Source organism: Littorina saxatilis, linkage group LG13 (genome assembly GCF_037325665.1).
Source record: "Littorina saxatilis isolate snail1 linkage group LG13, US_GU_Lsax_2.0, whole genome shotgun sequence".
Classification (NCBI taxonomy): domain Eukaryota; kingdom Metazoa; phylum Mollusca; class Gastropoda; order Littorinimorpha; family Littorinidae; genus Littorina; species Littorina saxatilis.
This window is the reverse complement of record NC_090257.1, coordinates 5156049-5171247: the sequence shown is the minus strand read 5'-3', so window position 1 is coordinate 5171247 and position 15199 is coordinate 5156049. Positions and strand designations below refer to the sequence as shown.

Genomic DNA, 15199 nt, shown 5'->3' with positions numbered 1-15199 from the left:
TCACTTCCCTAATCGTAATATACTACCTACACTGGTTTGATGATAAGCGAACTGGCATGTGGTTTTATGGACTGATTTCTTGTTAGGTCTCAACAGCGCAAATGACTTCCTTCAGTTTTAGTCAAGTGTACCTGTCTCCACTAATACCTGAGCACGGACGGCTTACCTTTCTTAGCTTTGACAACGCTCCGCAAAAAAAGGTCATTAGCAGTTGGCTTTGCAGCCGGGTAGACGGGTGTAACACCCCGTTTTGACCCCCACCTGAACGTGTCCCTCGGGGGACAGTTTGGGTTACACACACACACACACACACACTTTTTAGGTTAAGTGCGTCGCGGAACCCCCTCCATGAATTTCTATTTCGTGTTTTGGGGAAGACATGGCTTATCTTTAACGTAGCCAGCCTGTCCTGGCTAATCACAGCTTGCGGAAGACCTACTACCCTTTTACAGATAAGTGATATGTTGCTGATTGGTGGCCTCTTGCACATAAACACCAACAGGGAAAAAAATAACATTCATTTTGATAGCAGTATGCCAAAGGCGCTGGCATGTAAACATTTTACTTCCTATTTTGTATTTAGATTTGACTTTCATAAATTATTGTCGTTGCTGTCACAATGAAACGTAAGAGTATACACTTCTTCTTCTCCTCCTTTTTTTTTCGTTCGTCAGACGTGAACGCCCGTCTCCTCGATGAAGGTGGCAGTGCGCCGCAGGTCCCTCAGAGTGCCGTAGAGCTTTTCGGATTAGGGGAGTGGGAGTCTAGAGGCCAGCTCCTCTTTCTGCGCTGCCTCGTAGAGCGCGGGCAGGACTGCAGCAGATGTGGCTGACTGACTATTAGGGTTTTAACGTCCTCTTAGACCAACTGGTCTATATTGGGACAGGTATTGGTAATACGCTGAAGATATGGTGTGATACTTTGATTCGAACAAGCCCGCTGTGGCTGTCTTCTTCGACACACCAGCATTGGGTTTGTCTCGTCAAAGTATCGAAATACGATCATGATAATCAGAGACGAGAGATGATGCATGCGTGTCTTCGTGTTTTCCAAGCCCTGAGACTTTCGCTGTGAACGTGGGATCTTTTTCGTGCGCATGTGTGCACACGGGGGTGTTCGGACACCGAAGAGAGTCTGCACAAAGTTGACTCCGAGAAATAAATCTCTCGCCGAACGTGGGGATCGAACCCACGCTGATAGTGACCAACTGGCTACAAAGCCAACGCGCTACCAACTGAGCTACGTCCCCGCCCCGATGTGGCTGGCTGTCGTTCTCGCAGAGGCACTGCTCTCTGTGTCCGATGCGGAGTAGGCTACCTGTGATGCTTGAGGCGGATGTGTTATGTCTTGAGCCTGAATATCGAGACCTGCTCCCGTCGGGTCAGCAGGTAGTGTGGATCTGTCCTGTTGTAGCGTGGTCTGTGTTGTCTCCACTTGTTTTGCCGCTTAGCCTTGATGATGGTCTTGGCTTCAGGATAGCTAGTCGACCTATCCTCCTGCTCTTCCCACTCTTTGTCCTTCATGGGGTGGTCTTGATGCCTCTTGAACTTAACAGCCCCAGTAAGGAGCTGTGTGTTTCTACGATATTCAAGAGGCTGGAGCCCTGTGATGGTTTCAAGCTCCAGTATCGGCGTATGTCTATCTTAATGACTGTACGTGAATCTGTGTCAGCGTGTGTGTGTGTAGGGGGGGGGGGGGGGGCTTGAGTGTGTGTTTGTGTGGGGGGGTGTCTTGAGTGTGTGTGTGTATGTGTGTGTGCGCGCGCGAGTACGCATGTTGCTGTGATTGTCGGTGCGTGTTTGTGTGTGTGTGTGTGTGTGTGTGTGTGTGTGTGCCGGGTCAGTGTGTGTGTGTGTGTGTGTTAGCGCGAGTACGCATGTTGCTGTGATTGTCGGTGTGTGTGTGTGTGGGTGTGTCTGTGCGCGCGCGAGTACACATGTTGCTGTGATTTTCGGTGCGTGTGTGTGTGTGTGTGTGTGTGTGTGTGTGTGTGTGTGTGTGTGTGTGTGTGTGTGTGTGTGTGTGTGTGAAGAAGAACAAGAAAAATGACATGCAAGCGCCTGTGTTGTGTGATGCGTTGCTCGCTGTCATTTTCAAAAGCACAACATACACGTGATGACTGCAGTGGTGACAAACGTGGGCAGCGCATTGCGAGTATTGTGTCTTGCGGAGGGCCTGTTATGAAGCTTGCACAATGGACTCAAACGGGTATGTTGTGCGGGGTGTTTCGGTCTGTGTTTCAGTGTCTGACTGTCTGTATGTCTGTCCGAATATGTCCTTGTTCAAGTGAATAATTATTTGAAGAAGTCTGCGTGATTCTCTCTCTCTCACTCTCTTCTCTACGTTTGTTTCCATAGGCATTAGCTGAACACCCTCTTACGTTTTTTGAGCATACTAGATGGAAGACTTGCTTCCTTTGATTCAATTTGTTTTTGATTTTTTTCTTAAAACTGAAAATCACGAACAAGCTGGTTTGCACAATTCTGAATACTGTCGGCAGCGACCGAACCCCGCCCCAACCCCGACCCGTCAAAAAATGTCAAACGAATACTCTGCGATTAATTGCGGAAAATCGCCAACCTTAGTTCACCACACACCTTTGTATACTCGAAAGCAAGCATTGATCTTGTGCGGTGCAGCATGAGTTCGCTAAAACCTTCACGACATTTGACTAGCCATTGATTCGTACCATCTTTGACCTTCAGTGATAAAACAACAGAATTATGAACAAATGTTAAAGCGCAGCAAGCTTGAGATACCCCGGTTTCTTGCTTTTTTTTTCTAGCTTTTTATATTTAGTCAAGTTTTGACTAAATATTTTAACATCGAGGGGGAATCGAAACGAGGGTCGTGGTGTATGTGCGTGTGTGTGTGCGTGTGTGTGTGTGTCTGTGTGTGTGTGTGTGTGTGTGTAGAGCGATTCAGACTAAACTACTGGACCGATCTTTATGAAATTTGACATGAGAGTTCCTGGGTATAAAATCCCCGAACGTTTTTTTCATTTTTTTGATAAATGTCTTTGATGACGTCATATCCGGCTTTTCGTGAAAGTTGAGGCGGCACTGTCACGCCCTCATTTTTCAACCAAATTGGTTGAAATTTTGCTCAAGTACTCTTCGACGAAGCCCGGGGTTCGGTATTGCATTTCAGCTTGGTGGCTTAAAAATTAATTAATGACTTTGGTCATTAAAAATCGGAAAATTGTAAAAAAAAATACAAATTTATAAAACGATCCAACTTTACGTTTATCTTATTCTCCATCATTTGCTGATTCCAAAAACATATAAATATGTTATATTCGGATTAAAAACAAGCTCTGAAAATTAAATATATAAAAATTATTATCAAATTTTTTTTTCGAAATCAATTTAAAAACACTTTCATCTTATTCCTTGTCGGTTCCTGATTCCAAAAATATATAGATATGATATGTTTGGATTAAAAACACGCTCAGAAAGTTAAAACGAAGAGAGGTACAGAAAAGCGTGCTATCCTTCTCAGCGCAACGAATACCCCGCTCTTCTTGTCAATTCCACGTGCACTGCCTTTGCCACGGGCGGTGGAGTGACGACGCTACGAGTATACATACGGTCTTGCTGCGTTGCGTTGCGTTCAGTTTCATTCTGTGAGTTCGACAGCTACTTGACTAAATATTGTATTTTCGCCTTACGCGACTTGTTTTTGTTGTTGTTGCTTTTTTTAACAACATATTTTTAACGTCGTATCATACTATCAGAGCAAAAGATGCCAAAGAACAGATAACAGAAAACAAAAGTGCTCCTGCTGTTACTGGAGAAAGAAGAAAATGGAGGAAAAAACAGAAGAAAATGGAGAAAAAACTGGAGAAAATGGAGAAAAAACAGAAGAAAATAGAGAAAAAACCCAGAAGAAAATGGAGAAAAAACAGAAGAAAATGGAGAAAAAACAGAACAAAATGGAGAAAAAACAGAACAAAATGGAGGGAAAAAAACAGAAGAAAATGGAGAAAAAAACAGAAGAAAATGGAGAAAAAACAGAAGAAAATGGAGTTAATGGAGAAAAAACAGAACAAAATGGAGAAAAAACAGAAGAAAATGGAGAAAAAACAGAACAAAATGGAGAAAAAACAGAACAAGATGGAGAAAAAACAGAACAAAATGGAGAAAAAACAGAACAAAATGGAGTTAACGGAGAAAAAAACAGAACAAAATGGAGAAAAAACAGAAGAAAATGGAGTTAATGGAGAAAAAACAGAACAAAATGGAGAAAAAACAGAAGAAAATGGAGAAAAAACAGAAGAAAATGGAGAAAAAACAGAAGAAAATGCAGAAAAAACAGAACAAAATGGAGAAAAAACAGAAGAAAATGGAGAAAAAACAGAAAAAAATGGAGAAAAACCAGAAGAAAATGGAGTTAATGGAGAAAAAACAGAAGAAAATGGAGAAAAAAAAGAACAAAATGGTATAACATCCGGGCCGTTTTCTCTCTCCTGCTCATAGCTCCCTGCAGACGCTCCACCTGACGGGCGCAGTGGCCTCCCATGCGGAAGGTCGCGGGTTCGAATCCCGGCGGCGCCTGGTGGGTTAAGTGTGGAGATTTGTCCCAATCTCCCAGGTCAACTTATGTGCAGACCTGCAAGTGACTTAACCCCCTTCGTGTGTACACGCAAGCACAAGACCAAGTGCGCACGGAAAAGATCCTTTAATCCATGTCAGAAGTCGGTGGGTTATAGAATACCCAGCATGCTTCCCCCGAAAGCAGCGTAAGGCTGCCCGAATGGCGGGGTAAAAACGGTCATACACGTACAAGATCGTGGGAGTTTCAACCCATGAAGAAAGTAGAAGAAATTCCACCTATAGGGTCCCGGGGTCCCGGGGAGCTCGACTTTAATGTTTTAAGGGTCCTTGGACCCCCTCAGTGGATTTGTAGAGGGTCCGACCGCCAGGAGGTTCTTCTTCTGCGTTCGTGGGCTGAAACTCCCACGTACACTCGTGTTTTTGCACGAGTAGATTTTTACGTGCATGACCGTTTTTACCCCTCCATTTAGGCAGCCATACGCCGCTTTCAGAGGAAGCATGCTGGATATTTTCGTGTTTCTATAACCCACCGAACTCTAACATGGATTACAGGATCTTTTCCGTGCGTACTTGGTCTTGTGCTTGCGTGTGCACACGAAGGGGGATAAGCCTCTAGCAGGTCTGCGCATAAGTTGACCTGGGAGATCGGAAAAATCTCCACACTTAACCCACCAGGCGGCCGCGGCCGGGATTCGAACTCACGACCTCCCGATTAGGATGCCGACCGTTTACTCACACAGTGACACACACTAACACGCACGCATGCACGCACACACATGCATACACACATACACACCTGCACGTAAGCCCCCCCCCACACACACACACACACACACACACACACGCATACACACCACACACAAACACACACACACACAAACACACACACACACACACACACACATATACACACCACACACAAACACACACACACACACACACAATCACACGCACAACCCAAGCCAACATCCCCCACCCCCGTCCCCCTTCGCTGTGTCCCCCCCCCCCCCCCCCCCCCTCGGCATAATATCTGCACTCTAAGCTCTCACCACCTTCTCCGCTCATTTGGGTGTTGTCTTTGCACAGAAACGCCGAGGACGCTATGTCCTTCAAAGACGTTTGTCGTTCTTTAAACTTGTCCGTTTTAAATGACGACATGAGCTTTAACAGGACCGCGACGCCTTCTCTTGCGCCTTCACCCGTTGGAATAGGGGGGGGGGGGGGGGGGGTTCTGTGATTTCCGGACCCCCCCCCCCCCCCCCAGCCAAAAAATAAAAATATTTGTGTGTGTTTTTTTGGGTTGAGTTTCAATTTTTGGGGTATTAATCAGTGACACAATCTGCTGCCTGAAACTGGTAATGATCATCCTCAGAATGCACCATTTTGCATTCTTTGTTTCACAATTTACCGGGGGGGGCATGCCCCCGGACCCCCCTACCAAGCTAGGCGCTTCGCGCCGTCGCCTTCACACCCATATCTTCACAATATACTTTTGGACCCCCCCCCCCCCCACCATAAAATGAACTGATCCGCCCCTGTTGCGCATGCTCTCTCTCTCTCTCTCTCTCTCTCTCTCTCTCTCTCTCTCTCTCTCTCTCTCTCTCTCTCTCTCTCTCTCTCTTCAGTAACAGGAACATTGTATCATCAAACCTCTCTCTCTCTCTCTCTCCCTCTCTCTCTCTCTGTCTCTCCCTCTCTCTTTCTTTCTCTCTCTCTCTCTCTCTCTCTCTCTCTCTCTCTCTCTCTCTCTCTCTCTCTCTCTCTCTCTCTCTCTCTCTCTCTGTAGTTTGAAGATGGTCTTGTTAGTATCTTCCAGTAATACAACTGTTCTAAGGAATCTCGCTATATATTTGTATAAATCATTTCGGAGACTGAGTTTGATGTTAGATTAGAGTATGCATATGTATATACGGGAATATCCATACTGTACTGCTGTATTGTGAATTATTTGATGTTGTATGATCCGTTAAGTTTGATGTTATATATGTATTTATTCGTATGTATATTTTTCTTTTCGTTTCACACCCCTTTATATGGGGCTATGGCCTTAATGAATAAACCATCCAACCATCCATCAATCCATCTCTCTCTCTTTCTCTTTCTCTCTCTCTCTTTCTCTCTCTCTCTCTCTCTCTCTCTCTCTCTCTCTCTCTCTCTCTCTCTCTCTCTCTCTCTCTCTCTTATGTTTTTCCCCTTCCTTTCACTGTTTTAAAATTCAGTTACAAAAATTAAAGCTCAGTCATTTAAAACGCTGTGTTTTGTGACGCGACGTTGACACATTTGCATGCTCTCAAGAGCAAAGCAAAATAAAGCCGTTCGCCAGCTGTGTTGATGTCAAGCTGTAAGTTACAGAATGCAAGTGTGTAACCTGCTCCGAGTCTCGTCTGTCTCCCGAGACAATATTTATCTACTACCTTGTCTCGTCGTCTCCATCGTGCTTTCTCTGGTACAGGCAGTTGACACCGTCACTTCTACTTGAGGTTCTTCGTCATGCATGTTTTTGTTCGCCTGCTTATTTTAGTACAACTTTGCTTCTTTTTCTTCTTAGCTTTCTGCTACAAGCGCCTACTTTCTCATCAGCGTTTTCTTTCATAAGTGCTGCTTAGAGACAAAGTAAACAACTTACAAATTAGAAAACTGCTCGTGTTGAAATCAGAGTAAAACCTCTAAGTCAAAGCACAACCAGCGGCCCGCATAACGGATGATTTTCTCCGCACGACAGATCGTGACCAATCACATGACTAAGCTGTGCAAGCATACTTATTTACTGCACACCTTCTGACGTTTCAACGACGGATCGCAAGGCTAAAACGAACATTTTCGAAGAAAACAAAACAACGAATACAATTATTTATTTCTTTTTAATATATTAAAAAAACAAAAACAAAGACAGACATTGTTTCATATTTAACCTAGTGAGTGAAATCTTACTCTGCTCAAATTCATCCTTTATTTTTTGCAGAGAGATCTAAAAGAAACTCGTAGGGCGCTTAGGGCGCTCGTCGATACGCACTACCGCCGATTCGAAACCTGACTTTGTAGATTAAAAGTCAATCGACTCTTTTCCTGATCAATTAACGTCCTTATGCAGCTTTTCTTTGGGGGAAGGGGGGGGGGTGTCTTTCCTTTTTTTTTTCTTGCAAAATTAGAAGCCAAATGGGTTTAGATTTCAGTTAATTGTGTTTAGTAAAGGCGCCCGTCTTAATGGGATGTCGGTTCGCATTCATCTTTTGTTTTTGTCACATGTGTAAGACACACTGAAATTAGTTTTATTTTCAACGTGTCCCCAGCTTCTAAAGCACACACCAAATTCAGTTCAGCTCAATCGGCCGATAAACTCCAGCGTTCTAAGAGCGGACTTCATGGCAGCCACCAGGGGCCCAAGGACTGTTATGCCGGGGTGGAAGTAGAGATAAGCGCCTTCTTCCCAAGAAATGCTCCATATGGCTTCGTGTCTCCAAACACCTCTGACAGTCAAATCCAGCTCCTGGCCTTCACGTGGCGCGGGCCCTGTCTTCGACTAACAGGAGAAGGGATGCAGGCGGGTCACTGGCGCCTCAAAACCAGCTGCTTCGGGCAGATGGGGCTCGTTAACCTTGGATGGTCGCTCATCTAGGAGAAGGACAACTCCGATTTCAAAACCCGCACTGCCTTGTGTGCGCCTTGGGAAAGGCAAAGGCTACGAGAAGGAAAACTTCGACGTCAAACCCGGGTAGAGTGGACTCGACAGCCCAGCAAGGCAGCTACTCTTGGGGAGGAGGCAACCCTGAGTAAGAACCTCAACCACCGAAGACGGAAGACAGCAGCCAACTTGGCGTGGGAAGAAAATCGGCTGTCTACGCTTCCACGATAATATGGCCGTGCAATTATACATCGAATGCAGAAGAAGAAGAAGAATGGCAGCCACCGACCTGAACATATGACAGCCATGAATATCGAACGCAGAAGAAGAAATGTCAAATGAGTGCGGACAGCAAGACAAACTGACAAATAGAGAGAGGGATTCCTGTACAAAAGCAAGGGGACCTTTCCAGGACAGCATAGTCAGCGTCTAAACTTCCCAGATATTCCCCATGCCTTCATGTAAATGCATATCGCACATTCACTCCTCTAGACGATTTGCGAACACCGCCATCATAAAACCTCATAGTTCCTCACTTTTTATTATTGATTTTTTTAACATTTTCAAGCGCCTGTGTCGGTTAATTTGCATTCAGTGCTCTGTGGGTGCATGACTCCTGGACAGATTGGCCGTTTACCTGCTACCGGCTTAAACACGTCACGGCCAATCCGGCCTCTCCCATAATGCAACAGAAAAAGGGGCGGGGCTTAGCAAAAATAGCACAACGCGTGGCACGCGATGTAAACACGAACAGGCCAAAGTGCACTGGGGACGCGGGGGCATCAGGGCGCTCTAATAAATCAGCTTCAATGTTTTTGTCAATAAAAAAAGCGCAAGATAGTGTCCACAAGCTCTTTGTTTGGATTTCCTTCTCCCAAAAATGTTTTAACCTTTTGAACTTGGGCGTAAATAAGATCAATTTCCTCTCTCTCACCGCTAAACTGAATTTACCATCTGGCTTTCTGTCTGTGCGAGCAGCATTTCTTCTTTTAACAGCTTCTTCAGAGTTTTTCACACATTTTCGTTTCTGAACATTTGTGATAGCTTGCATATTGATTGCGTATTTTGTTTATATTTACAATACAATTGAACTTTCACACAGAGAACCTTTGTGTCAAAGAAATCAGTCACACAGAGAGAAACAAAATAACAATGTCAAGGCTGTAGATGTCAGGCTAGTCAAACGGACAAAATGAAACTTAGTCTTGGTTGCTGTAACTCAGTCACCGCTATGATGGTACTTTCGCTGATATTGCAGAAAAACAACACAGAATCAGCCAAAACCGCGAACAATAAACAAGTTTAGTACGTCACAACGTCAATGAACAGAATTCTCGAGTCAATTTTTGCATCAGACTCTGACTAAGTGAGTGGGGCAAGCGTCAAACACCACTAAAATGAGGAGGGAAATCTTGGCGCATTTTTTTTGGCGGAATACTTGAACAAACCAATCATTTTCAAACTGACCAAGGACAAAAACAGGCTTGTGAACCGGAATGGTGAGGGGGGAGGGTACCTCGAAATGTGTGGGTGATGATTTCACATCAGCAGTCCATTGCTGCAGTCTTAGTATAGTAGCTCCACCGACCACTGTCCCCTCCCCCCTCCCGTTCGTTCCCCCTTTCAACCCCCTACCACCTTGGAATAAACTGCAGAAGACCATTTGCATATCCTGGATTCTTCTATTTGTGTTGCCAGGGGCGACCCAAGATCCGAGTCCCGTTATTTCCCATGTCCACTTAGAACAAACCGAGTTAGATTACCCCTTTCTGTTTTGAAAGTAAACTTGCCCATCCTGTGAGGCACTGTCAGGGGCAGTAGACCGATTTAGCGGGACCATGTAGACAAAGTCAACGGTGATAATCTGCGTAGTGTATACGCATACCGAACACGGTCTGTTATGCCACCCAGCGAGAGCCTCTAACACAATCAGTGTTGTCGACAGATGAAGGGGGTAAAGCGGGAAAACCTGAGTGTTTCACATTCCAACATCCGATGGTGATAGTAACTTTGTAAGGGCTAGGCTGCGGAATCTGTAAGCTGTATTGCACTATGACATCTCTTTCTGTCTGTGGAAATAAATGGCGAAATTTGATTTAACACTTCTCAACATTAACAGTGACCAGGAGAACGCAATAAGGAGACTATTTACTGAGAATCAGTGGCCATTTGAAACTCGAAGGTGTGTAATAAAAGATTCGACTTGTGTACCAAGAGGTGCTGGGCCATCATCGTGTGACCTCGATACAGAGGCTGTCTCTCGTCAGTGTGTGTAGTACCGTTAGGGTACAGACGTGGTTATCTGATCCTCAGTGGAGGCGATGGTGAAAGCGGAGACACTGGGTCCTAGTACAGGGCTCTCCTCTGGGGTAGGCCAGTGTGCCTTTTGTTTTTGCAGCCCTTGTGTGACAAATCATCGCCAGAGGTGGCTAGGTACAGGCCAATTGCCACACCGCAGGAATTCCGGCGTTAGAAAAGTACTCTACAAGAAGTATTGGTCCATGCTAGACCGACGCGGTGCTTGGAATTGTGCATTGTACTTGGCGAAAAAGACGTCTTCCTTACATCAAGACAATCCAACACGGGTAAACATTAACCGAGAAATGATGCCCGACTGTGTGCTCAAATTAGTGAGAGAGCTTTATCCCAACCCCACAGGAATACCCTATCAAGGCCACAACTGGTGGTAAAGGTTAGTTGCATTTCTTTCTTCATATCCGATGTAACAAATACACATGCACCTGAGACAGCATGTTCTGGAACCAAATTGCCGCATGCCACGTGTTTTGCTATTTTTGGAACGCATGGTGTAAATCTGTGACGTCGGAGAGTGTTGACTCCGCCCTTTTCTTTGAACAAGATCCCCATTGAAATGTTTGTTTACAAATATCTTCTTTATTATGGAGAATTAACCTTATCTAAGCGCATAGGGCGGTAAATGTGTGACAACCAGCTGTGTGAACAAAAAATCTGACACCGTAACTCATGCTTAACCGAGATATTAAAGAAAATGTAGGAGCAGTATTTGTCCGTTGCCTGCAAGAGGTTTGAAATGATTTGCCAACGCAGAAGGTCAGGCTCCTTATATACTCCTGCCGGGCCTTTAACGGCAAAAGCATGACAAGGAGATGACAAAGGAGACAATTATGGTTCTGGATTGTGATATATATATACATTGTATATAATTATATGTGTGTGGGCGTGTACGTGTGAAAGGAATAAGTCTTGAAGGTACGAGATGTATTGCTCGTACAATACAACAGCAACTGATGAGAAAAAGTAAGTTCGCCTTGTGGTCACTTGTTTAACACCATCCGTTGGCGGAAAAGGAGTCTTTCTTCTTGTCGTTCGCTGTTAGATCGTCAGTCCGGACTGCAGGGCGAAACGTGCTGTCCTCTCCAAGTCCTCTCTGGGGCCGTATAGCTTCTTTTGTAGCGCTGTCTCCTCTGGCCAGATGGTGTCCCTCAGAGCACTGTGGTATGGGCAAGCCTGCAGGATGTGCTCTGCTGTCTGATTCTTGCCACACGGACATAAGGGGGAGGGAACCAGCTTCAGCTTTGTGGCCATATGATGGTTTAGTCTGTTATGTCCAGTGCGGAGTCCGAGTAGGACGACTTGTTCTTCACGCTGGAGCAGGTGGTAGTCATCTTTCTCCGCTCTGGTTTTCCTCTTGTTTTTGATGATTGTCTTTTTTTCCTTGTACTGCAAAAGGAGTGAAAATGGTTTGCGTCGTTGCTGAGAAACAAAGGGGCTTCTGCACAGGTAAGTGTAAGTGCACTTCTTTAAGGCCTTTCAATTTTTTTTCTCGGTTTCTGTATTTTCCTAGCTCTGACTATCCGTTCTCCCTTCTTCTTGCCGTTGCGTGATTCTTACATATAGGCTATGTATGCCACGCACGTAACTTATTCTATGACGCAGAGCGTAAGCATGCGACAAAATGCCGAAATTTACTCGAAATCGCCGGAAACTTTATCGTCAATTCGGCATATTTGCGGAACTTTTTTGTATTTTTTTTTTGTTTGTATTTTTTTGTACAGTGGATGAAGGGAAAGACGTCGCCACGGGTTGTCAAAAATATCCGGCAATTTTCAACGCTTCCATGGCCAGATTAACATATTTTCCATAAAAATAACTGGTTGGTCCGGTGTCAGAATAATGTGACTGGGTGAGGCATGAAGCCCGTGCTGCGACTTTTGTCTTGTGTGTGGCGCACGTTAAATGTCAAAGCAGCACCGCCCTGATATGGCCCTTCGTGGTCGGCTTGGCGTTAAGCAAACAAAAAACAAAACCATCCATAAAAATAAATTCTGGCAACATCGCTATGTCGTAGTGATAATGCTGTATCACGTTATTGCGGTTGTTCACAAACTTGTTTGTTTGTTTGTTTGTTTGTTGGTCGATTTTCATTATCAGAGCATGAAAATCAAGTCCGCCAACATTCGCCACAGTCAATAAGAGCACACACAATAAGCGTGTAACTTGGTGTGCTCATGTTAGTGATAGCCCTACTAGCACGCATTGTAAATTAATAAACGAGTTGTAAAATAGAATGCGCCGGGAAGCTAGACCTTCTAATGACGATGCGCTACAAGAGTGGGTGTTGTTTTTCAATTCTTCGTTCTTACGGCATTGTAAATTACTGAATCAACTCTCGTTTAAACTGAGTAGCACAGACGGGTTTTTGGGTCGTCTGAACAGGGCGTGGGAGAGAGAACGAGAGACAGCTAGTGACAAGGGTAATGTAGTGTGTATAATGAGAAAAACTCTGTCAGGCATTAACCTGATTCTTTTGTTTTTCGCTCTTCATAACAAACAAGTAAGAGAGAGAAAGAGATGTTTTGTGCGTGCGTGCGTGGCTGTGTGTGTGTGTGTGTGTGTGTGTGTGTGTGTGTGTGTGTGTGTGTGTGTGTGTGTGTGTGTGTGTGTGCAACGCACATTTTCGAGTGAGTATGAGTGCCTGAGTGAGAATGGGTTACTAGACAGTGCTAGAGTGATATGCCAGATGGTGTCAGAGTAAAATGAGTGCCAGTCAGAGTGAGAATGAGTGCCAGAATGAGTTTCAGAGTGAAGATGTCAGACGGTGCCAGAGTGAGAGTGAGTGATGTGTACGTGTGTCTATGTGCGTGCGAAAGTGACATTGAGAATGGTGGTAGTAGGCGAGGACGTCAAACGGTGCCAAAATCAGTGCTAGAGTGAGTATTAGTGCCATTGTGATGTGTGTCTGTGTGTGTGTGCGACAGTGAGAATGAGTGCCAGAGTGATGTGTGTCTGTGTGTGTGTGCGACAGTGAGAATGAGTGCCAGAGTGATGTGTGACTGTGTGTGCGACAGTGAGAATGAGTGCCAGAGTGATGTGTGTCTGTGTTTGTGTGCGACAGTGAGAATGAGTGCCATAGTGATGTGTGTGTGTGTGCGACAGTGAGAATGAGTTTCAGAGTGATGTGTGTCTGTGTGTGTGTGCGACAGTCAGAATGAGTGCCAGAGTGATGTGTGTCGGTGTGTGTGTGTGACAGTGAGAATGAGTGCCAGAGTGATGTGTGTCTGTGTTTGTGTGCGACAGTGAGAATGAGTGCCATAGTGATGTGTGACTGTGTGTGCGACAGTGAGAATGAGTGCCAGAATTATGTGTGTGTGTGTGTGTGTGTCTGTGTGTGTGTGACAGTGAGAATGAGTGCCAGAATTATGTGTGTGTGTGTGTGTGTGTGTGTGTGTGTGTGTGTGTCTGTGTGTGTGTGCGACAGTGAGAATGAGTGCCAGAGTGATGTGTGTCTGTATGTGTGTGCGACAGTGAGAATGAGTGCCAGAGTGATGTGTGTCTGTGTGTGTGTGACAGTGAGAATGAGTGCCAGAATTATGTGTGTGTGTGTGTGTGTGTTTGCGACAGTGAGAATGAGTGCCAGAGTGGAAATGGTAGGCGAGGAGGGAAAGCTACCGTACCAAGGCGGTTTTGCTGGGTTTTTTCTATTTAAAAAAAATCTGTTTTCTGTTCTTAATTCAATTGTTACTGTTAAAACAATACACGCTGATGTGAAGTTCTCTTTCAAATAAAGAACACATTACTGAAAGGAACCATACAAAATATGACATCAAAGGGCCACAACTGAAAGTAAAGGGGTGTGTGAATCTTTGTGTGTGCTTCTGTGTGTCTGTGTTGTTTTGATTGTGTGCCTGTCCTTTCTATTCTGTTGTTCAAAATTCTTGTTCTTCTGTAACCGAGTACCGAAACACTACGATCACTTCGGGAGGCGAAGTGCAATCAAACAGGATTGAAAATGTTAGGGCTAATTTCTTAGCCCTATAAAAACTGTTATGCAAACCCGAAGGTTTCCATGAACATACAGACAATCGGAAACCACCAGACCCCATCACAAACAGAATTCCACAATCAACCGGTGTTGACTTAAAGGCCAACAACTCGGGTGCAGAGTCTGCCGTGAAAGGAGCTGTAGCCTCCCCTGTCACAATCGCCCCCGTTTGAATGAACTTCGTCCCGAAGTTCCGAACTGGGGGACCACTGTCCATCCCAAGTTCGCAGGATGGGAACAGCACGAAAATGTTCAGTCTGTTATGCAAACCCGAAGGTTTCCATGAACATACAGACAATCGGAAACCACCAGACCACATCACAAACAGAATTCCACAATCAACCGGTGTTGACTTAAAGGGCAACAACTCGGGTGCAGAGTCTGCCGTGAAAGGAGCGGTAGCCTCCCCTGTCACACTACTTCTTCTGAGCATTCATTGTATTGTACCTCACTCTTTTTCATTACCTTTCATTGATTAATTGATGGATGGATGGATTGATTGATAAGTTGAATTACTGGTTGATTGGTTACATTTTCCGTCCTCTCTTCCTGCTAGCTCATGTTTGATTGATTTGGTTTATTCCGTCATTTGAAGGCTTTTGTATGTTTTGGCATTATAATAGCTTAGAGCTATTTCGGGAACTAGCGTTATAGAAAAACTATTTATCCCCGAGTACGCTAGTACTAGGGCTCAGCAGACTTTAATTGTGTGTCTGT

General features: G+C 44.9%; 1 protein-coding gene across 1 annotated transcript in view; it reads left to right on the top strand.

Moving 5' to 3' along the window:
• The first annotated feature begins 2130 nt into the window (after positions 1–2130).
• LOC138945950 (uncharacterized) overlaps positions 2131–15199 on the top strand; it is a 37124-nt gene continuing 24055 nt past the window's right edge. Inside the window, exon 1 of the mRNA XM_070317488.1 lies at positions 2131–2208. The gene's annotated coding sequence lies outside the window, so the exon portion shown is untranslated. The remainder of the gene's footprint in view (positions 2209–15199) is intronic.